General features: G+C 39.5%; 1 long non-coding RNA gene across 3 annotated transcripts in view; it reads left to right on the plus strand.

Moving 5' to 3' along the window:
• Positions 1-23,692, plus strand: part of LOC149169988 (uncharacterized) — a 52,530-nt gene that overhangs the window by 8,918 nt on the left and 19,920 nt on the right. The window contains exon 3 of one of the 3 annotated variants that reach the window (XR_016259840.1): positions 6,741-6,764. The exons of the other annotated variants lie outside the window; for them this stretch is intronic. This is a non-coding gene — a long non-coding RNA (uncharacterized LOC149169988). Of the gene's footprint in view, positions 1-6,740; positions 6,765-23,692 lie in introns of those variants that run through there. 3 annotated transcript variants of the gene reach the window in all.

A 23,692-nucleotide genomic window follows, 5' to 3' on the forward strand; every position in this document is an offset into this window, starting at 1 on the left:
TGTTCGCTCAAGTACAAAAGGGGAGAGGACACGACAAATGCATAATTAATTAAAAAAGAAGACTGAGGTGTTTTATTGAAGATGGAAGAGGAGTACATAGAAAAGATGTGTGTGCAAATTTTATCTTTCACTAAAAAGTGGCTTAGTGATCTTGTTGCTCGCTACTTGAGTAAGGCAAGGAGTTAGTGCAATCAAATTTTTAAAGTAAACAGATAACAATAGAATTGCTAAAGATCGTGGAACTACAGTTGTAAAAGGATCGAAGGAACTACAAAATAGTGATGTTGGAATTGAGGCAAGATTGTTTGAGGTCCAAAAGATTGGGGACACTTATTTTACTTTTATTGTTGACTGCAAGGATCAAAAGCTTGCACAATTTGTTTGAGAGATTCCAACAGAGACCTATTTTGCAGGATGTCGTCCAAGAACTTTGGCCCAGAATTGTGGTGTGAACATCATTAGAACCATGACAACACTACAAGCAAAACATGCAAATGCGGAAAATGTGTGGACTGGGATATATGGCAACATAGGAGAAATCACTGATATCAAAGAACACGGGATAAGGGGTGCATATCTCTGAAACAATTGAGAATTCAAGAGGAAAGGATGTAGAGCATAAGGACCTTAGCAGAGACAATTGTCAAGTTATGGACGAAGAATTATTAAGAGAAATGACAAAAGAATAGGGACTGTACTGGGGTCCAAATTGATATCTTACTTTCAGCCAATTTGTTATATTTCTAATATTATTCCTTGACTGCAAATATGTATGACCCATGTAATTTGTTTGCAGGTAGAAAAGAAGGAACGAGAATGTTGACCTATGTGGAGGAAGCCAGGGTTTCTCACAAGAGGTTGTGCAACTAGGGTTTTCGCTGGTGGACAAGTTGGCTCTTTACAAGCTTCGAGGACCTTTCAACAATCCTAAGGGCACGATATTATAAGTTGGTTGAATGATTGATTCCATGTAGATGAGATACAAAGACAATTGACATACATTCTGTGAGGGTTGGGACTAACTGTCAGAGAATGGCCCCATATAGCTGCCCAAGGCACTATGTCAACCAAGTTGGGGAATGTTGATATTGGTCTTAAAACCAATCTACTCGATGGAGGGTGCAGTAGCAGGAAGATAAACACTTAGCACAACAAATGAACATTGCCACCTTGTTCATTAGCTCGTGCTAGTCTCCATATCGTTGCAACAACATTGACAACAAGCATTCTAGGGTTTCCAAAAAACCATCTCTATTCTCCTCATAATTCCTCTTCTCTCATAACGTGGATACTTCTTATCATAATGTCAATAGTGATGCAAAGATCAATTGGGCATGTAATAGTCATTAGACATGAGAGAGTAGGTGAATAGTCACCTCATTTCTATAAATATGCCATCGTGCCTCATTTGTCAAGGACTTTAGCACTTGAGCTAGGACTAGCATTAGATAGCTGATTTGTGCTTAAGGAGCTAGAGACACTCAACTCTTGGGAGCTAGTAGGGAGAGTTGTGGTGAGTCTAGGGTTTTGCTTTGAAAATGGTATGAGCAACCCATGTTCCATTGTTGGGCTTTGATGGTTTGTAGGACATGTATTTGTAGCAACATTAATAAAAAATTCCCCTCTTTCGACATTGATTCCCATGCACTCTCATGGTGGTTATAATGGCTATCCGGTATTTCCATTATGTGTGTATGTGGGCTTGCGTGTGGGTGATTTGTCTATGAACTAATTCATTGCTATTGCACATGTGGTTGCTTTCGAATCTCTGCTCATATATTCCACGCTATGCTAGTAACTTACTGTAAACTAGTTTGCAATTACTTTTTGGTACTTTCCTCTTCATGTGTGTTCTATATGGTTTTAGCGCTCTAATCCTTCTTGTGGAATGCTTCTTGTTGTTGTTTTCCATTTACATCCTTGTATCTCGTTCTGCATGTTATCAATTGTGAGCTGATCTCATCCCCCTTTCTCTGGGCATTTCATTCTTTCCCTCGCTCTAACATCTCACATTTGACAACTAGGTGCAAAACAACATGCTGGTTGCCGAGCCTACATACCGGATGGGATCCTATCCCAAAAGGTGTGAGGTATAATTGGGACTTCGCATCGGTAAACGCCCTAGTTGTTGGCGGGCAATTTTCTCCCATCAACAACATCCTTGTTTCATAGAGTTGATTCCTTAGAGATATCTTTTGACTGGTTATGTTGATGACGTATATAATTTTACCAATGTATCATAGACTTCCTTTGATGTAGACAAATATGAAACAAAATAAATGAGATGATATTTGATGCACTCAGAGAATCCTTTTAGCTCTAATTTCTCCCCTGTTGTATTTGGCCACTTCTCTAGCTTTGTTCCTATTTGGTATTGGAACAACGCCTTCAACAAATTGCATGACTTCATTTTCTTTAAGGACTAAATAAATCCTCTTCTTCCAGGGTTTGAAGTTGGATGCTCCATCAAGATTGTTGCCTTCTTTGTAGATAAATGCCATTTGATTAGGAGTATTAGACATATAGAATAGAAGAGTATTTACTTGAAAGTGAGAGAGAAAGCTGCTTAAAGAATATCTTCACGGATGTCTTCATGTGAGTGAGAGTTGCTTCAAAAAAATGAGTGTGTGTGAACGATGTCTTCAAGCTTCGTTTCTTTGCTTCGGTAGTGAGAGAGTACTGCTACGAGGGTGTATTCAAGTATGCCCACAAGTTGTGATCTTCAAGCTACCTTCCTTCACCTTAGCTCTGATACCATGCTGAGAAATGAAGTGTGATGGAGTCGAACACCTAATTTATTTTCTTGATAATTACTTGTGAATATTACATGTCTTGTTCATACTTCTTATGTCTTCTTCATCAAGCAATTATACACATGTTCGACCTTTAAGGAAAATATAAAGATCACAAAGAGACAAGCTTAGTCACCAGGTTCGGCGAATTTGAACGAATAAGTTCGAAATTCGCCAAACTTCAAACGAATACGAACTTATTCTTTCAAGTTCGCCGAACTTTATGGCGAACTCGAATTTAAAGCCAGACTCGAATTTTTTTGCGAACAAAGTTGATTAAATTTGTTTTGGTTCGATTTTTTTTCCTGCTTTAAAAAATTTTCGAAATGAATTGCGGCCCGCAGGCACGTTTTGCTTTTGGTTTCATTGTTTGCGGATGTCGGAGGGTTAGGTTTCATTGTTTGCGGAGGGTTAGGTTTGATACACTACTAGTCTACCACCGAGCGACCGACAACCACTGACCTCAACCAGTTACTGAACTACTAGTTCGCTTGAGCAACATACAGACTACAGTGACGGGCCACAGGTTTTCATCGTTCAGCAGGGTTTTCGACAGGTTTTGGACGGCTTTTTCGACGGGTTGTGGGCCGTGGCTATTTAATATTAGATGAAAACAAGCTCATGAATTAATTCTCTAATCTGACCCGATGAGATTTACATCACCCACGTTTTCACATGTTAATTTAATAAAATTTTAAGAAATGGATTTATTAAAATGGTTTTTATCCTTAGCTCCTTAGCTCCTCATTTTAATATGATTTATATTTTCTTGCGTGTCTTATAAGGTGATATTTCACATATACCACGATAAAACATTTTTTAGAGGAGTTTATATAAATTTTAATGCATTAAAAACTTTCTCATCGGACTATGAAAAGTAATAGGGTTGCTCCATATTTATGACCTCCAATGCAATCAAATGATGTATATCACTTGTAAGTGCGTTTAATAGAGTTAAGACAGAAAGATTTATTTTTTTATGAATTGATATTAGCTAAAGGTTTTGTATAGTTATTTATTTATTTTTATTTTTAGATTTTTAATTTTATTTTAACTGATTTGAACAAAATTTAAATTTTGATGATGAATAGACAACATTACACATTATACTTTAAATTGATTTTTTTTGTTACTTTGTTTGTTTATACTTTTTTTTTTAATTTTTTTTTATTTTCGAATTTTATATTTGAACTTTATCAGCAATTTTTTGCCGAACTTTATTCGAATTTCAAGTTGAACTTTACTCAAGCAAAATTTTAGCCAGCCGAACTTTATTCGAATTTCAAGGTCGCCAAGCTCGAACACGAACTTGGTGACTTTGGAGACAAGAGACACCAAAATTAGGCTGCTAGCCAGGGCAAAACCCACAAGGGGAAAACTCAACAATCCTTCTCTTATAGTATCACATCAAAATGAGAAATATCCAAGATCAAGACCAAACTGCCACGAAGATACCAAGTCCAACCCCTCCTCCAAGTTACTTCCAAAGTCAAATTCAATGCTGGTCAAACTGCTCCAAATCTAGTCAATAATATGAAATTCGGACTTGCAACTAGGCCCAAATTTCAGCCTGCAACTATCTCAGAAGTTTCGACCTTTGTCACAGAAGTTTTGTCCTTCCACATGTGCGAGTTGTCAAAGTCAAGGATTCAATCAATAAAAGGAATATTCTTCTTGTCTTTAGCTTTTATTTCTCTCTCCTTTGACTCGTCTTTCTTCTTCTTCGCTTAGTTCAAAAATTGCTTCTTGTGATGTGTGAATGTGTGTCTCAAGTAGGTCGAAGTGCCTCTTATATATAGCTGTCTAGGAGGGTCAAATAGGTGTCTCTTGGAGGGCTAGGCTGACTTGTCCAAGGAGGGCCAACTTGGTCATCTTCTGGGCTAATGACTTAGCATAAAATTCAAATTTCTTTTTCTTACAAATGTCCAAATGGGACATGACTCAAATACATTTTCTTTTGACTGATAATAAATTCTTTTTGACTCTTTTTGACTCTCTAAGCATGAAGAACATGCTTCGACAAAAATATAATAAATATAATAAATACATCAATGTTATTTAGTATTTACATTATGAAGACCAACTCTAGTTACAACTTCAACACTTCTACATCGACCTAAGTGTTTAAGCATGCAAAAGTGGCGCAAAGTGTCCTTAGGAATCTTTCTCAAGTATTGAACAAGTTGCTATTGTAACTTATCCTAAGTCTAACTTTAGTGATTATATGATTTGAAGTGAGGTATTCTAATCTCGGTCGTCAATCACATTGGGGATTAGGGTGAGGGATTTAGCTCAATGTAAAGCTATAAAAGAAATGCTAAAGAGAGGAGAAAGACATACCATACAATGGCACGAGCCATTGAGAGAGGAATTTTTTCAAGTGAGGAGTGTGATACTCAACTGTGCAAGGTCCAAGGAAGGTGCAAGGGTGCAACACAAGAGTTGTAAATCAACCAAGGAGATCAAGGGGAGATTTAGGGCCTGATTAGCTAGATCAGATCTAGGGCATGTTGTAATTTTAAATTTCTTAGTTGGGCCATTATCCTAGGATGAGATCCCAAGTAGGTTCTGATTGAGTTATTAATGAAGAACTGTTGTTTGAGCAGAATCTGTGAGTCTCACATGTGATTGAGATTGGTTGTTAAAATTTTGCTTCCGCTGAATGTTAATGTTAGGAACCTAGTTGTGCATTTATTCAATCAATCTGTAATCTGCTAGGTTAATATATTGACGGGTGCTGGGTTTAGGGAAATTAATAAGAGTTTCCCTTCCCCAAGTCTAACACACATGGCATTTTATCGAGTTTCACATGCTTTGCATTGAACTTAGTAGAGTTCTTGGCACAAATCCTCCCACTGGATGTGTAGGGAGTTATTATACTTGTCTCGGTGTTTGACTACTCATAGACAATGTTGGAAATCTTAGTGGAAAAACTTACTTGTCTGTGATGTGGACCCAAGTACAATAAAATAATTTGTATTGACTAATTCGTTTGTTCCTTGCATGGCAGAAAGTGAGATAACTTGGACATTTGGTAGATAACTTGGACATTTGGTAGTCACTTGGACACTAAAGGACCTTATTGTTCATCTGGTTTCTAGTGCTTGTCTTAGTACTCCCATGGGTTACAAACAACAAATTTAAATTCATCCCACAGAGATATAGATGGTAAACACTCTATGTCATCTTGTAACCCATAGGTTAATGTAGCTATGATCTTTACCCTCCTTTTTTTAATCTTTTCCCAAGGAAATCCTTGCAGAGAAACCCATGGGATGCTTCCCCAGATTTGTGGATAACATCCCTAGTAAACTCGTTAGCGTAGACTAGTGCTCCTCACCAAGGGCAATTCAAATTGGGAACCTATTGGCACAAAACTAGGTGAGTGCCTAGTAACACCGGTGACAGCTGGTTGAACTAACACCTTGGGATCTTTTTACCCTCTTTTATTTAATCTTTGTTGCTCATTTACTTCAAAGCTGTTTTCTTGCTTACACCAACATTGTTTACTTGTCTAAATTGTTAGAGTAATATCATATTAACAATTGTCAATTAGTTGTAAGCATTACTAAAGTCATTTCAGCTCTAGGTTATTTTATGCTTTATTTCATTTTAGTGTGTTTTTCGGTCTATCTATTCCACATTCATAAAGTGTATTGACTTGACTAGCTTGTAACCTCATTAATAAGGAAGCTTTTTGTCCTCTTTTTATTAATTCAATAAGGAGAACTTTCTACGTTATTTTGGTTTCTTTGTCTTTGATTTTCATGATATGGGTATCAGAGCTTATTTAGAGCCACAGAGTCTGTAAGAGCAAGACCTAGGAATTGTTTGGCAAAGATGGATTGAGGAATCACTAGTTTAGCACATTGAAGAGTCAAAAACTTTACGCAGAAATAAATATTGATTCGTTTTACTTTCCAATTGAAGTCGTGCCTTTTTTTAAAGGAACCTTGCAATTGTGGTTTCGAAAAAGGATAAGAAGGGAGATTTGTTAAAAGAAAAGTTGTGCAGTTCAGCTCTATGACAGTATGGTTGTTAGAGTGGCCAGAGGTCAGTCGTCAATTGTACATATGAGCTGAAAGAGTCATACATGTAATGATCTGTATGAATCGACAACCAGAAAGGATCTAGATTGCACATGTGGATTTCAGACTTATACAATGGTTCCTGGAAGAAATTTTGAGCTACCAAATTGACTGTATGGACACCAGAAATTGATTGTACGGGTGAATAATGATCAGTTTTCCATGAAATTTCTCAAGTTTTTGACAATACAGACGAATTGGAAGTAGATCTAAACTGTTCTTGTCTGTAGTATGCCTATATTTGTAGTCCCGGAAGTTTTAGCTACTTGTTTCACGTTTTTCATTAGATCCTAGGAGAAATGAACTATTTTGGTGTTGTTTGTTAGCAGATCTGCATGATTTGGCGCTGTTTTTTAGCAGGTCTATCAAAATCTGCATGTTTTGGCTTTGTTTGTGCAGATCCCTGTGTTTTGTTGCTAATATTGAACAAATTTATAAAAATCTGTGGTGTTTTGGAAAGATTTATCATAAATCATTGTGTTTTTTAGTTTTTTTAGTGATACATGCCTGCTACAAGTGTTTAGAGCTATTGTCCAGGTGTTATTACTTCAGGATTACAGAATGAGGAAGGGAAGAACATATATTTTGAGCATTTTACTCTGTTTTAGTAATATTTCTGCATCTTCAACTTGTGCCATGGTCTCTTGACCCAAAATCATGCTTTAATGCAGCCAAAGATTCTCTGGTAAGAACTACACTATGTGGAAGCAATGTATGTTGGGCATATTTGAGTACAGGTGCTTGGTTGCTATCGTCCTAGTTAAAGATACTCAACCACAACCTGTGGGTAGAGATTGGGATGAGTTTGCTGAGTGAGATGGAAAAAAAAACAGTAACACCAACTTGTCCATGACAGTTGAAACATCTCTTCAGTTGCAGAGAGGGAGGACTTTAATATGGCTTTGGAAGCATTTGAGAGAGTTGCATGAAACTTCAGACAAGGGAAGAACCTTGTTCCTTAATAACATGTTGTTTTTGTTCATGATGGATGAGAGTACAGCATTAAAAGAGCATTTATTCAAAATCCAGGATATTAGAGAACAATTGTTGGCTACTGGTTGTTGGAAGATGCAAGAGCTGGACATGTTGGTAATCCTGTTGAAAAACTTACCATCAACGCTAATATCATTGAAAGGCTTACCATGAGCACCTTATTGATGCCTTAAACATCAACACTATGAACGTTGACCTAAAGTTTAATGAGTTGTGCAATAAGCTCTTATAGCAGGGTAGATGGAAGAAAGAGTTTGGTAGTAGTAGTGAATTAAAGGGTAGAGAATAGGCCTTTGCAGCAAATGTCAAGGGCAGAGGCAAGTGGGCAAAGAAGAAAGTTCAAGGCAGGAGATCTCATTGATAGGCTTACCATGAGCACGTTATTGAGGCCTTAAACATCACCACTATGAATGTTGACCTAAAGTTTAATGACTTGTGCGATAAGCTCCTACAGCAGGACAGATGGAAGAGAAAATTTGGTAGTAGTAGTGAGGTAAAAAGCTAGAGAGTAGGCCTTTGCAACAAATGTCTAAGGGCAAAGGCAAGTGGGAAAAGAAGAAAGTTCAAGGCAGCAGTGGAGTTGCAATCAAGAGTTTGAAAACATCACATGTCACCATTGTGCAAGGTGGGCCATATGAAGGAGCATTGCAAAAATAAGTTGGCTCATTGGAAAGTCAACCAAGGAGGGCTTTAGTAGAAGGCTTATGTCGTAGAGCATATAAGAGGAGGAGTTAGCCTCTTATGCAACCATGATCAAGAAGTAAGCATATAAGCTTCGGTGATCTACTTGGGACTTTTATTTTGGTGCATCACAACACTTCACCAATAGGAAGGGTTGGTTCGCAGAGTATCTACCTATTGCTATAAGGATTCATTAATATTTGGTGGTAGGCAAGAGTTCATGGTAGGAAGCCAAGGGTTTGCGGAAATTTATTTTAGAGGGAAATGTTAATTTTCCTCAATGTGTACTATGTACTAGGCATGAAGCTTAATATACTCTCAGAGGGTTAAATTATGAGGCATTTCCACCATCTGGATGTCAACTTTAGCAATCACAAATACTACGAGTTAGTAAGTGCACAAGGAGATAATTGCCCTTGGTGTGGAGGATCATGGATTGTTCAGATTGGTCGACATCGAATAGGTCAGGGAGCATGCATTGGAAACTAGTAGTGCATTAGACATCAATACTTTGGCATTTGTGGTATGGGCACCTAATCTAGATCTATGTCTCTTAGTTGGATCGAGAGAATATGGTAGATGGACTTATTGACATCCAATAACAAATAGGGTGTTTGTGGAGCTTGTTAGGCAAGGAAGTAGGATAGAATGACATTTGATGAAGGACAAACTTCGAGAGTGAACAAAGTCCTTTAGCTAGTTCATGCAAATGTTTGTGGACCAATGAGCAAGACATCCATCACTAGTGCTAGGTATTTCCTCCTTTTTGTTGAGGACTACAATAGGAAATTGTGGGTGTATTTTCTAAAATAGGAATTTGAAATATTTCATAAATTTCAAAAGTTTCAAGCATTAGTAGAAAAAGACTTAGGTTGGCACATTACCACTCTTAGGTCTTAATATGTGAGGGAATTTTGTTCCAAGGAATTCAATAACTTCTTAAGTTTTATGCTAAAACATGGGAATTGTTGGAGGAGGAACCACACTATCGTAGAGATGGCCATGTTTATATTGGAGAACAAGTTTGTTCCAAATAATTTTTTTAGTTGAATAGATCTCTAATGATGGCAATGAAGTAGAAGACCACAGAGTGAGCCCAATGCTAGTCATCTTAAGGTCTTTGGTTCTATTGCATATGCCTGGATTCCACAAGAGAAGAGAACCAAGTTAAACCTAGAGAGAAAGGAACTTATGATCAAAGGGTACAATGATTATCATTAAGCTTCTCTAGAGATCACCATTACAATAGAGTAGTTGTTGCAGCTAAGGATTTGGAGTCAAGTTTTAGGTAGCTCCACCTAAAAAGGGGGAAGATTGTGCGCATGAGGAGTCTTCCAGGTTGATAATGGTAAAATTTTATGTGGACCAATCGAATCAAAATTTGGATGACTCGAGTATAGGTAGCCCAAGTCATTGTGACAATATCAATTTGGATGAAGAGCATCCCAAGAAGAGGCCAAAGTTGTGGTCCAACACCATTAGAGATGTTTGGGTGTGTGATATGATTGAGGGATGATCATTGAAAGATGAGGGCAAACATAAACCAAACATGGTTAACTTTGTTCATATGGCCAATGTTTAGGGTGTTTATGAGCCATAGGTGTTTGAGGAAGCAACAATGAAAACTGAATGGGAGAAGGCCATCGCAATCAAAATGAGAGTCTAATGAAAAATCATACTTGGGATCTCATAGGTGTTCCACCAATGAAGAGATCCATTGGGTGCAAATGTGTGTACAAAGTCAAATATAAGGTGGATGGCACACTTGACAACTACAAGGCACAATTGGTTGCAAAAGGGTTCTCTCAGCAAGTGTGCATTGGCAATGAGGAGATCTTTGCTCCTACAATAAAAATGACGCCATCTAATTAGTTCTAGCCATGATAGTGCAGTTTGGCTGGAAGGTCCATCAATTGGATGTGAAAAGTGGCTTCCTCAGTGCAGATTTGGAGGAAGAAGTCTACATGTATCTATCATAGGGTTTTGGGGGTCTAGGGAGAGAGCATCTTGTTTGTAGAGTAAAGAAGGCTCTATATGGCTTGAATTAGGCATCTAGGGCATGGGACATTAAATTGATAGATACTTGGATGAGTATGGGTTCTAGTGGGGTCTTTTGGATATGTCAATGGCATTTTATTATACTTAGTGAGGCAAGTGCTATTGAACATATCAAATCTAATATGAGTAAAGATTTTGATATGAATAACCTAAGGCCCCACACATTACTATCTAGGTGTGGAGGTTAGGCAAACATGTAGCAACATTTTGGTCTCACAAACAAAATATGCCAAGGGTTTTCTTGGCAGGTTCAAAATGATAGATTGTGAAATCTCGTCTATACCTATAGAGAGTGTTGGAGCTTTTAACCAAGATTGATTTTAAGACAATTAATGAGTTAGTCTATAGGCAACTTGTGGGAAGCTTGCTAGACCTTCAACCACTAGGCTTGATTTGAACTATGCCACAAGCTTCATTTCCAAATTCATGATAGCACTAAAAGTAGAACATTGGATTGCAACAAAGAGGGTGTTAAGATATCGTAAATGGACACTTGACTTTGGTATTCTGTACAACATAAGCAAAGCCGCTATGTTGTGGGTATGTACGTTTAGATTTGGTTGGTTTGATCGACATGATGTATGGGCATAAATCCCCCCCCCCCCCTCCAAAAAAAAATATTGATCCCCAGAAGCCTTCAGAAGGAGCCACGTGGAAATTATAGGACATGATTTCCTCTTGTTTTTGTAAAATTGTGAACAAATATTTGTTTGGAAGCCTCTAGGAGGCATGCCGTGGAAAAATTACGTGGGTTGCAAGAGTTCGTATGAGGTTTGCAGTCCTAGAACAAAGGAAACCTGTTGAGTTTGATAGTCCATGCATTTGGCGCACGCCAACTCTTGTCAATAGAGAGAGCAGAAGATGCAAGGAGGGACAGATTGAGAGTTTAGGTTTTGATCGAGGTTGTGGGAATGATCCAGAACTTCACTGAGCGAATATTCAATCAACTCTAGACCAAACATTTGGACTTCAACCACAAGACAAACACGTGAAAAAGGGTGAATCCCTGAACATAAAGGGGAGCCACGTGTATTCGGGCCTTCGGGCTTCAAACAAGGTTGTCAAGTGGAAAAGGGTTGGACCCCCGAATGTCTCAAACCCCAAATGAAGTGGAACCCAGCTCAAATAAATTTGGGATTGAACCTTTCAGCATCAAACGAGAGTCCTTTGTCGAGTTGTAGATCAGGCAAGATCGTTCAAACCCTTGAATAAGATGGGATGCATCCTAAATAGTCCTAGACCTGGCTGATATATTGATTTGGAACCCCAAACCTTTGAATTTTTGATTGAGTGGCCAAAACCAATGTGTATCCAATGTCGTGCAAAGAACAAGAGAACGCCATTTCTCTAAGGGAGAGAAGCTTAAACGCCTTCGATCATTGTTTTTATTTGGGGATTTGGAGAAGTGCGAGTTTCATTGTTACACAAAAGGTTGAGATTGCCCGATTTTCATGTGCCCATAACCCACAGGTTCAGGAGATTGAACTAGTAGGGGTCCGAATTTGATACACCTCCAGAATCTGTTTTCATCAAGTGGTATCAGAGTAGGGAAATATTTCCCGCAGGATGAAGGAGGACAACTTCCAGTTGTGGTTGGGTAGAAGTTGTTGAGACAATTCAACAGGCGTTTGTGGGTAGAATTTTTAAGGGAGGTGAGCAACGTGCAACAACTAGAGGAGCAAAGGAAGCTCGAGAGGTTATAGAGGAAAGTGAACTTGTGATACCAGAAGGCTGAGCCGGAGGAGAGAGCTTGGTGAGGTGTTAGTGTAGGGTTAGTTGCAGCGTACTGCTGAGTTCAAGCAGAAGCTCAACGATACATGAGGAAAAAGAAGACCGAGATTGAAGATGAACGAGATGCAACAATGAAGGCTCATGATCAGGAGATCATGAAGATTTTCAATTGTGGGAGTATGATGCAAGGGCATAAACCACCTCCACCCCCAAATCGAAAATGATTCCAGAAGCCTCTAGATGGAGCCATGTGGAAATTGTAGGAGGACACGATTTCCTCTGGTTTTTGTAAAGTTGTAAATGAATATTTGTCTGGCAGCCGCTAGGAGGCATGGCATGGCAAGATTCTTCTTGTCTGTTAGGGTTTTGTTTATTTTTATATGGGCAACCTGTGAATGTTAGGAAGGTGGCCAATCCAATGTAAGAATTAGGTCGAGATGCAGGGGCATAAACCACTTCCACCCCCAAACCGAAAATGATTCCCAGAAGCCTCCAGATGGAGCCATGTGGAAATTGTAGGAGGACATGATTTCCTCTGTTTTTTGTAAAATTGTAAACGAATATTTGTCTGGTAGCCTCTAGGAGGCATGACATGGCAATATTCTTCTTGTCTGTTAGGGTTTTGTTTATTTTTATATGGGCAACCTGCAAATGTTAGGAAGGTGGCCAATCCAATGTAAGAATTAGGTCGAGAGAGAAGGCCTCAGACTTGAGAGGCGTAGGATGTAATTGTTTCCATTTTGAATCTAAGTTTTCGTACCCCTTGTTTGAATTTGTGTTTACCAAGCTATTTTTGTGAGTCTTGTGGGTTAATTGAATGAACCTTAACCAGGTGAGACGGCGAGTTTTCAGACCCCAAAGACGAGAGGCAAGAAACCTTAGATTGGAGGTTCGTGTGACGTTGCAGTATCGGGCCAAGGCCAAAGTTGAGTATGGAAGAGATGGACAAAGTCTTAGATCAGATTGAGCCTTCGGGATTCAAACACAACTAAAGCATGATGTAAGAGCTGAAGTTGAATTGGCAATGGACCCACTTATTTAGTTCTTTGGGCCTCAACATAAAATAAATGTTGGAAAAGGGGTTGGACCCTCGAACTCGTTTGGACCCCCGAGTGGGTCGAACAAGATGGGACTCAGCCCGAACTGTTGGACTGAGCCGAATAGATCGTTGGGGAGGAGATGCGATTAGAAGTGGCCAGACTATTGGCACTGATGGATTGACAACCACCGATCTCTCTTATGGATAATGGTTGTCGATATTTAGGCCTGTGCGATGAAAGTGCCCGGTCACAAACCCCTGATTGCTTGGACAACTTAGGTGAAGCGCCTTCAGACCAGTGCTGTGCCTTTGAGCTGGGTTGTGGTGGAAAAATCCTCTCGGACCTTGATCTAAGGGAGAAGACAGTTTTGGAGAAATTTCATTAGGGATAATGACAAAAGTTAGGGTTTTGAGAGCCACGAGTTCCATTGCTGCACAAATAAGGCTGAGATAAGCGAGTTTCGTGGGTCCATAACCCATAGGTTCAGGAGATTGAACGTTGAGGGGTTGAATGTGACAACCCCCTAGAATCGGTTTTCATCACAACAAAAGTAGAATACTAAGTAATGAAAAGAGTATGTAAGGCAGTTTTTCTTAGGAGAATGCTTTTTGATATGAAGATTTAGAAAATAGGGTTTTTTACCACAAAATATGACAGCCTAGTGCAAAGTCTCACTAAGCTCTCATCACAACAAAAGTAAAATACTAAGTAGTTGTTAAATTGGAAACTAGGGCCAAACTCCATGTGGGTCAGCTTATTTATGGCAGCTGATATTTTTATTGGATCCTTCTCATCGAGAGGTGTAGGATTGATCCAAAGATCATCCGATTCCGATAAGTATTTATGGAGATATGAATTTATTTTGTTTATGTAATTGTTATCAAGCCGACCAGTGCTTATGTAGGCTCTAGAAGCCCAAACGTCATGTCTATTCAATCATCCGCTTTTAGTATAAATAAGAGAGGATTTGGAGTCATTAATACAACACATTCTTCAAGCGATCTCCTCTCCACGTCTTGGGTTATTGGTGAAGGAGAGACACTAAGAAGAATACGCTGGCCTTGGATGATGCCCTAGCTGTTGTACGTTGTTGAAGGAGATCTGGCCGCAGTAAAAGAGGCCTCATATGCAGCTAAAGGGAAGGCCCTATCCGCAACAAAGGAAGGCTTGGATAAGGCTAGATCCACAGACATTGAGGAGACCCTATACACAGTTCAGATGATGCCCTATACGCAGTTGAGATAATGATCTAGTTGCAGTTCAACTGTGCCCTAGCCACAGTTCAGACGTGCCTTAGCCGCAGTCAAGGGAAGGCTCCTATCCACTAACTAAAGAAGCTCCATTACACAGTCAAGTGATGCACTAAATACGCTGTCCAGAAGTTTAATACGGAAGCACTAAATACGTTGTCCAGAAGTTTAATATGGAAGCACTAAATACGCTGTCCAAGAGTTTAATATGGAAGCACTAAATACGCTGTCCAGAAGTTTAATATGGAAGCACTATTACACTGTCCAGAAGTTTTATACGGAGGCCCTAATACGTTGACCTGTAGACTTATATTCAGGCCCTAATACGCAGCCTAATGCAGTCCATCTTCGCTGGCCAAAGGAGGCCCTAACCACAGATAAGAGAGGCCTAATACGCACTCCAAGAATAGACACTATCACAGCTAATCGAAGCCTGTTGACACTGTAAAAGAAGAAGGAAAGTTCGAGTTGCTGTAGGTGACAACATCGTCATAGAAACAAGACTGTCTGCGTATTCTTTTGTGACTGCATAAAGTTGTTCTCTTCTTGTAGGAGAACCGAGTTAGAGGAGCTAAGGGATAGATCTGTTGGTATCTCGTTGGAAGGACAAGAAGCAAGGTTTATGTTGCCTGGAAGCCATAGAAAGACTGTGTGTTAGGCCGCAGGCCATAACACCACAGTCTGGGATTGTGTATGAGTTTTGAGGACTTGTACATATGCCCAAATCAACATCATAACCAAAGAAGTGTCCTAGTTTGTTTGAAGGACTGTTTCAATAGTGCTTGGTACCCTAACCGGTCATCATGATGACAGTAGCATAATATGTACAACATGATGATGGAGGGCAGTAAAGTTGTATACAACATCTCAGCAATAGAACAGTCTGATGCAGCATGATGGGCATGCATAATGATGATTGAGACAGCATGGTGAGATCATGGGCAGCATGATGATGCATGAGCAGCTAAAGTATGAAGTCATGGACAACTTGATGTATGGGTAGCACAGTGATCATGAGCAGCATGAAGATGCATGATGCAGCATGATGACGCTACACGGTAAGGTGCAACAGATGGATGAAATGGATAGATGAAGTCGTCACCTAGGAGATTCAGTGGAAGTAGAATGTCTTCAACTGATCTCATCATTATAGGAAATGATCTATGCTCAGATCCAGATAAGTCAAAGTGTTGACTTTTGTTGTAAATGTATTATCTCTCTCTCTCTCTCTTTCTTTGCTGAACTTTGAAGATAAAAGAAGATTTGATCAAAGGGTTTCCCCACACATTGTGGGGTTTGTCCCTGGCATGCGCCACATCTTGTGTCCTCTTGTCTTGGCTTGTCTTTTGCGATTTATATTTATGTTCTATCTACAGTTTACTTTACGCTGATGTGATTGCTAATATGGAAAATAAATTAAATAAATTGCTCTAGCATAGAACATACGCAAAATTAACATGGTATCAGAGCTTAGGTGAAGAGAATGCCCAAGCAAGAGTGAAAGAGCAATCAACGAAGACAATTGGGACAAGACAAAAGGATCAATGGATTCTTCACAATTCACTTAGGGTGAAGTCGAAACAGAGCATATTATAGAATGGCGTAGCAGAACTTCTAATGGCATACCTTAAGATCACTTCATTAGGAAGTTCGGATCTAAGGGTGGAAGGAAAGGTAGATGTCTTGGTTATGAGTTCGGCCCTTATGCGAAGGAGTGTCTGAATGACATCAAAGACATGGCCGACTCTTCAAGGAAGCAAGGAACCCCAGGTAAGAAGAATCAAATATTGTTTTTGATAAGATAGAGAAGTGTTATCTTGTATTGGCCCTCTCCTTTAGATGCTTTGGGAATCTGGCATATTGATTGTAGTGCTTCAAAGCACTTCATTGGATAGAAGGGTGCACTCTCTAATTTGATAGAGATGGAAACAGTCGTGGGATTACACGTGGAGCTGATGCCACCTATCCCGAAAAGGGAGGAAGTAAAAGGTTTTATGGTGGCATTTGTCAATGGAAAGTTATGTGTTTGAAAATTGAATTTTCGAAGATGTTTTTGAGTTCAGGGTTGTATCAAGTTGCAGGAAATCCACTGGGGACCATGTCCATTGACACAACACCGGAGGTTTGTGAGTCAGATGGTGACAGAGATGCCTGAATTCAAAAAGAGCATGAAGGTACATGTCTGAGATGTACTGAAGGAAAATCTTACAAGGGGACCTTTCCCCCTCATGTAGCAGGTCCACAGGTTTGGAATAACCTGTGGAGTTTGAGATTCATGAACAGGAATCTCATGTATACAAGTGGAAGAAAGCCCTCTATGGCTTGAAGCAAAACACCCCGGGCGTAGTATGAGAGGATTGATAGCTGTCTGATGAAGCTGAGATTCACTAGGAGTGAAATCGATCCAAACCATTACTCGAAGGTTGTGGATGATAGACCTCTCATACCGGCACCTATGTCTGACAGGTGCAGACCCTCTCATTTGTAGGAAACAGAGGGAGTTGGATTCTGTATGTGGAATGATAAATTGCAAGCCTGTGACTACCTCAAGGATATTAACTTTCAGAAGCTATATGGTAGTGATGTCGGACCAGATTTGGGAAATGCCTTTGAGTTTCATAAACTCAATCTCGTTGATGTTCTTGGTGAACTTCTGTCCAGACATATGTTTTGCAGTTAGCATGGTGAGCTCATATTTGGTTGGGCCTCACTAGATTGATGCCAAGAATCCTCTGAGATATCTTCGGGGCACAATCTCTCATGGATTGAGATACACTGCCGGAAATATGAAAACTGCATGATTATTCGAATGCTGACTGGGCAGGCATTGTGGAGGATCACTAGAGCACTTCTCAGTGTTGGTTCTCTTTGGATTCTGCTTCAATATCATGGATGAGCAGGAAGCAGAAATCGGTTGTTATAAGTACCGTCGAGACCGGATACCTAACTATGAGTATGACCTCGTATGAAGTTCCCTGGTTATGGAAACTCTTCAGTGAGTACACATGATGAATATCACTGTGATTCTCTGTGACAACCAGAGGTGGGATTCGATTATTGAGGAATCCTGTATTCAATGATTGCTCCAACAGATAGACATCAAATATTGCCTTATCTGGGATATGGTAAGTCGATGAGCAAGGAGGCTCCATCCCACTGAGATGATGTACAAGTCAGAGCCACGGGGAAAGATCAAATTTGTGATTTTCCCAAACGACTTGGAGTCGTCGAGAGACCTTTGTAAAAGGGTCCTGCATACATTGAGCTCTGGGAGCTCTGGGGAGCTTGCGGTTCTTTCTGGAGCAACATACGACCACAGGGTGACTCACCCTCCCCTGGTGGTGCGCACTGGAACAAGATGATTTGCTCTCTTGTGGGACAAGATGATTCACTCTCTTGTGGAACAGGATGATTCGCTCTCCTGTGTAGCAGGATTGATGTGTTCTCCTGTGAGGCCTGCATTGATGTGTTTTCCATGGCGATTGTAGCAAGATTGATGTGTTCTCTTGTGAGGCCTGGATTGATGTGTTCTCCATGGTGGCCTGGATTGATGTGTTCTTCTGTGAGGACAGGATTGATTAGTTCTCCTGTCGAGGCATCCTACCCATGCAGTGTGGGACTTATGGGAAGTACCTCTCATCTGATCAATGAGCAGGGAAATGAAGTTAGGGACCATAGTGGTACCGATGGACGCATCGTTGTATTTACCGTACTCCCTATGCTAGGATGGCCTCCATTGATCTGGGATCAATGATACTGGTCTGGGACCAGTGGTAGGAGTTGTACCATACTATGACGTTGACTTCGGGTCGGTTGAGACTGGTCTGGGACCAGTGGTACATACTCCGAGACTGACTTCGTGTCAGTGCAGGACTGGTCTGGGACCAGTGAGAGTGGTACATACTATGACGCTGACTTCGGGTCGGTTGAGACTGGTTTTGGACCAGTGGTACACTCTCTGAGCCTATGATACTGGTTTGGGACCAGTGAGAGAGGTACACACTATGATGTTGACTTCGGGTCGGTTGAGACTGGTCTGGGACTAGTGGTACACTATCTGAGACTGTGATACTGGTCTGAGACCAGTGGTAGGAATGGTACATACTATGACGCTGACTTTGGGTCAGCAGAGACTGGTCTGGGACCAGTGGTACGCACTCTGAGACTGACTTCGGGTCAGTGGAGAATGGCATGAGACATTCTCGATCAATTCTTCTTCTTCATAGTTCAGCAGAGCTAAGTTGAGAAAAGCAGAGCAGAGCCAACAGAGCTGAGTTGAGCAGAGCAGAGCTGGGCCGAGCAGTGCAGGGTATTGATGGCAGAGATAGTACAGTCGGACTTATGGATCTATGGATGGAGTTCTCCCTAGTTGAGAGGGAGTGTTAAATTGGCAACTAGGGCCAAACTCCATGTGGGTCGGCTTATTTATGGCAGTTGATATTTTTATTGGATCCCTCTCATCGAGAGGTGTAGGATTGATCCAAAGATCATCCGATTCCAATAAGTATTTATGGAGATATGAATTTATTTTGTTTATGTAATTATTATCAAGCCGACCAGCTCTTATGTAGGCTCTAGAAGCCCAAACGTCATGTCTATTCAATCATCCGCTTTTAGTATAAATAAGAGAGGATTTGGAGTCATTAATACAATACATTCTTCAAGTGATCTCCTCCTCTCCACGTCTTGGGTTATTGGTGAAGGAGAGACACTAAGAAGAATACATTAGCCTTGGATGACGCCCTAGCTGCTGTACGTTGTTAAGGAGATCTGGCCGCAGTAAAGGAGGCCTCATATGCAGCTAAAGGGAAATCCCTATCAACAACAAAGGAAGGCTTGGATAAGGCTAGATCCACAGACATTGAGGAGACCCTATACACAATTCAGATGATGCCCTATACGCAGTTGAGATAATGATCTAGCTGCAGTTCAACTGTGCCCTAGCCACAGTTCAAACGTGCCTTAGCCGCAGTCAAGGGAAGGCTCCTATCCACTAACTAAAGAAGCTCCATTACACAGTCAAGTGATGCACTAAATACGCTGTCCAGAGGTTTAATACAGAAGCACTAAATACGCTGTCCAGAAGTTTAATATGGAAGCACTAAATACGCTGTCCAGAAGTTTAATATGGAAGCACTATTACACTGTCTAGAAGTTTTATATAGAGGCCCTAATACGCTGACTTGGAGACTTATATTCAGGCCCTAATACGCAACCTAATGCAGTCCATATTCGCTGGCCAAAGGAGGCCCTAACCACAGATAAGAGAGCCCTAAGACACACTCCAAGAATAGACACTATCACAGCTAATCAAAGCCTGTTGACAACGTAAAAGAAGAAGGAAAGTTCGAGTTGCTGTAGGTGACAGCATCATCATAGAAACAAGACTGTCTGCGTATTCTTTTGTGACTGCATAAAGTTGTTCTCTTCTTGTAGGAGAACAGAGTTAGAGGAGCTAAGGGATAGATCTGTTGGTATCTCGTTGGAAGGAAAAGAAGCAAGGTTTATGTTGCCTGGAAGCCATAGAAAGACTGTGTGTTAGGCCGCAGGCCATAACACCACAGTCTAGGATTGTGTATGAGTTTTGAGGACTTGTACATCTGCCCAAATCAACAACATAACCAAAGAAGTGTCCTAGTTTGTTTGAAGGACTGTTTCAATAGTGCTTGGTACTCTAACCAGTCATCATGATGACAACAACAAAATATGTATAGCGTGATGATGGAGGTCTGTAAAGTTGTATACAACAACTCAACAATAGAACAGTATGATGCAGCATGATGGGCATGCATAATGATGATTGAGACAACATGGTGAGATCATGGGCAGCATGATGATGCATGAGCAGTTGAAGTATGAAGTCATGGACAACTTGATGTATGGGCAGCACAGTGATCATGAGCAGCATGAAGATGCATGATGATGCTACACAGTAAGGTGCAGCAGATGGGCGAAATGGATAGGTGAAGTCGTCACCTAGGAGATTCAATTGAAGTAGAATGTCTTCAACTGATTTCATCATTATAGGAAATGATCTATGCTCAGATCCAGATAAGTCAAAGTGTTGACTTCTGTTGTAAATGTATTATCTCTCTCTCTCTCTCTCTCTCTCTCTCTCTCTCTCTCTCTCTCTGCTGAACTTTGAAGATAAAAGAAGATTTGATCAAAGGGTTTCCCCACACATTGTGGGGTTTGTCCTTGGCATGCGCCACATCTTGTGTCCTCTTGTCTTGGCTTGTCTTTTGCGATTTATATTTATGTTCTAACTGCAGTTTACTTTATGCTGATGTGATTGCTAATATGGAAAAGAAATTAAATAAATTGCTCCAACATAGAACATACCCAAAATTAACAGTAGTGAAAGGACTATATAAGGTAGTTTGGCTTAGGAGAATGCTTTAAGCTATGAAGATTTAGAAAATATGGTCTTTTACCACAAAATATTGCAGCCTAGTGCAAAGTCTCACTAAGCACTCTAGGTTATGGGAAACAATGGGATTAACTACCATTGTTACTGTAGTAGTTGTTTCCCTGTTGTTTTGTGGATGGATGTTATCCCATAAGGAAGGCTTCCTTGATGAGTCTTGGAATACCTACGGAAGATTTAGTAACCCAAGGATTCCTAGGGTAAATACTCTCAAAGGACTTTTGTTAATTAGACAATCTAGAATAATATTCAATAAGGTAGGGCTCTAGATGAAATGAGATGGCGAGTTCAAAGAAACTTTATTTTTTCAAAAGAAAAAAACATACTTTTGATATTTCTAGAATAGAAGTCAAAAAGTACAATGCCTTGGCTACATAACAACTCATCTGATTTCTTAATAGACATTTTATCTTATCATCTAAAATATGCTTTAGTCATACATAAAAATAAAGACTAACATGTCATTGGAAAAGAAAGATTAAAGAGATTAAAGGAAAATTCTGACAATAAAACACCATTGCAAAATTCTGAATAGGTACAAATGCCAACATCCAAAAGTAAAGCTTCATTTGAGAGCAAATCTGCTAGAAAATTATGCTCTCCATAATACTGAAGGATTTGAATATTCCATGATTCCACCTGAAGGATTGTAAGATCCACCTTTACATTGAACTTATCCACTATTATTTTGGAATCACCGATCAGTTTAAAAACCTTCACCTACTTCCACAAAGCTAACCTCAAAACACACCACAAAGCAATTAACTCAACAACAAAGTTTGTACCATTTCCAATGCCCAATTTACATTTTAGAACCACATTTTGAGGGAATAGAATGACAACACCAGCTCCACAATTCTCCTTTTGACAAGCACCATCAAAAAAACCCCATGCATTTCCTTCAGATACTACCAGCTCCCTTATAATTCTCGTCTTCTTCGATTTCAAGGGCTTGACCTGTTCTAGAAAAGCAACTCTAGAATTATGTGCAATTACTATTGAGCATACACATCATTTTGAAAAAGAACTCTGTTTCTCCCTAACTAAATGCCCCACACCACAAACAATGGGAAAAATGTAAAAGAGGACAAACTAAATCTCTGAAACAAAAGCCACAAATTTTTTTAAACAAAGTTCCCAAACCACCAACTTTTTATTTTTATGATTGAAAAAACCTCTTTCCAAACAATCTTCACAAAATGGCAAAGAACAAATAAATGGTCAACAAATTCACCATTCTGACGACATAAAACACAGAATCTAGGGACCAGGGTAGGAATTTCAAATCCAAATCACTTGTCAAATTTGACGATTTAGGCAACTATAGTACTTGTTCTAATGATTTTTACAAAGGATGTTGATGGTTACGAAAAAAATTGGTTGTATTTGACGGGCAATTGACCCCATGACATGCAATTTGCCCGTCAAATTCCATCCTTACTAGGGACCTTCCCACCCATTTCTGCTAAAACATCCCAAATGAGAATTTTCCTTTCAAGAATAAAACATAAAAAGAGATGGCATTTTGGGGGTCCTTGACCATTCAAACTATATTAAACCACCATTTTGATTCACAAGTCATATTTTACTGAATCAAAGCATTATATCTCTGCTTTGTCGAAATATCCCCACATTGCTTATTTTTAGACCAAGAAAGACTATCCCTTCATCCTTATTTAAGAAAATACCTGCTTTCTCCAAAGTCGTAAAACAAAAGGATTCCATTCACCTATTAAAAAATGGTGAGATTTGTAAATCTTGGGCAAAAGCACAAACTTGATTCTCAGCATCTGTGGGATCATCTCTAGCATATTTGCAATATAATAAACACCATGAGAATTTAGAAAAACTACTAGATTTGCAGACAATTTGTGCCTACTGTCACACCCAATCCACATATTTCGTATATTTAATACATTTCTGCGTTTACCATTTTTCCACGTGATCCAATTTTCTATAACCTATATCCCTCAAACCACAGTTCTCCAAATCATTGACCTCCCCCTAGTCGATTTTGACTGTTGTCTTAACAATACCTCCATCGACTTATCACTTTTAGGTATTATAACCTCATGGCTAAGCACCACAAGTTATTTTCAAAAAAGCATCCACCATCCACTTTTGGTAGCAAAGGGCTAAAGCGAACTGCTCCATATTTCTCAAGCCCCATCCTCCAAATGGCTAAGTTTAAAGAACTAAAACCTATGACTAAGTCTAGATGGATGAGATAAGTCCTAAAGATGCTCAAATAGATTCCAAACACATGCTACCTTAATTAAATGATTGCTACTATAAATTATGGTTTATGATATAGGTAATTTACAACATGCAAAATTTATGACAACACTAATGAAAACATCCCACCATTAAGTTTAATCAATAAATAATCAAAGGCTATTTAATAATGAAGTAAGGGAAAATATTACAACATCTTTTCAATGGCCAAAAATGCAAAAAGCAACTACTAATCCCTACACGTAATCCCTAAAATTATGGCTGAAAAATGCATAAAAATGATTTTTTCCTTTTTCAATTTAAGAGATGCAAATCCTAACCCTAGGACTATGACATCTAAGGTATTTTATCCTATTGAATGTAGATTTTGCTGTAACCTAACCCTTGTTTACCATGA

The sequence above is a fragment of the Pinus tabuliformis genome, chromosome 4_2 (assembly GCF_031772625.1).
Source record: "Pinus tabuliformis cultivar Carrire ecotype Pingquan chromosome 4_2, CPIR1, whole genome shotgun sequence".
NCBI lineage: Eukaryota > Viridiplantae > Streptophyta > Pinopsida > Pinales > Pinaceae > Pinus > Pinus tabuliformis.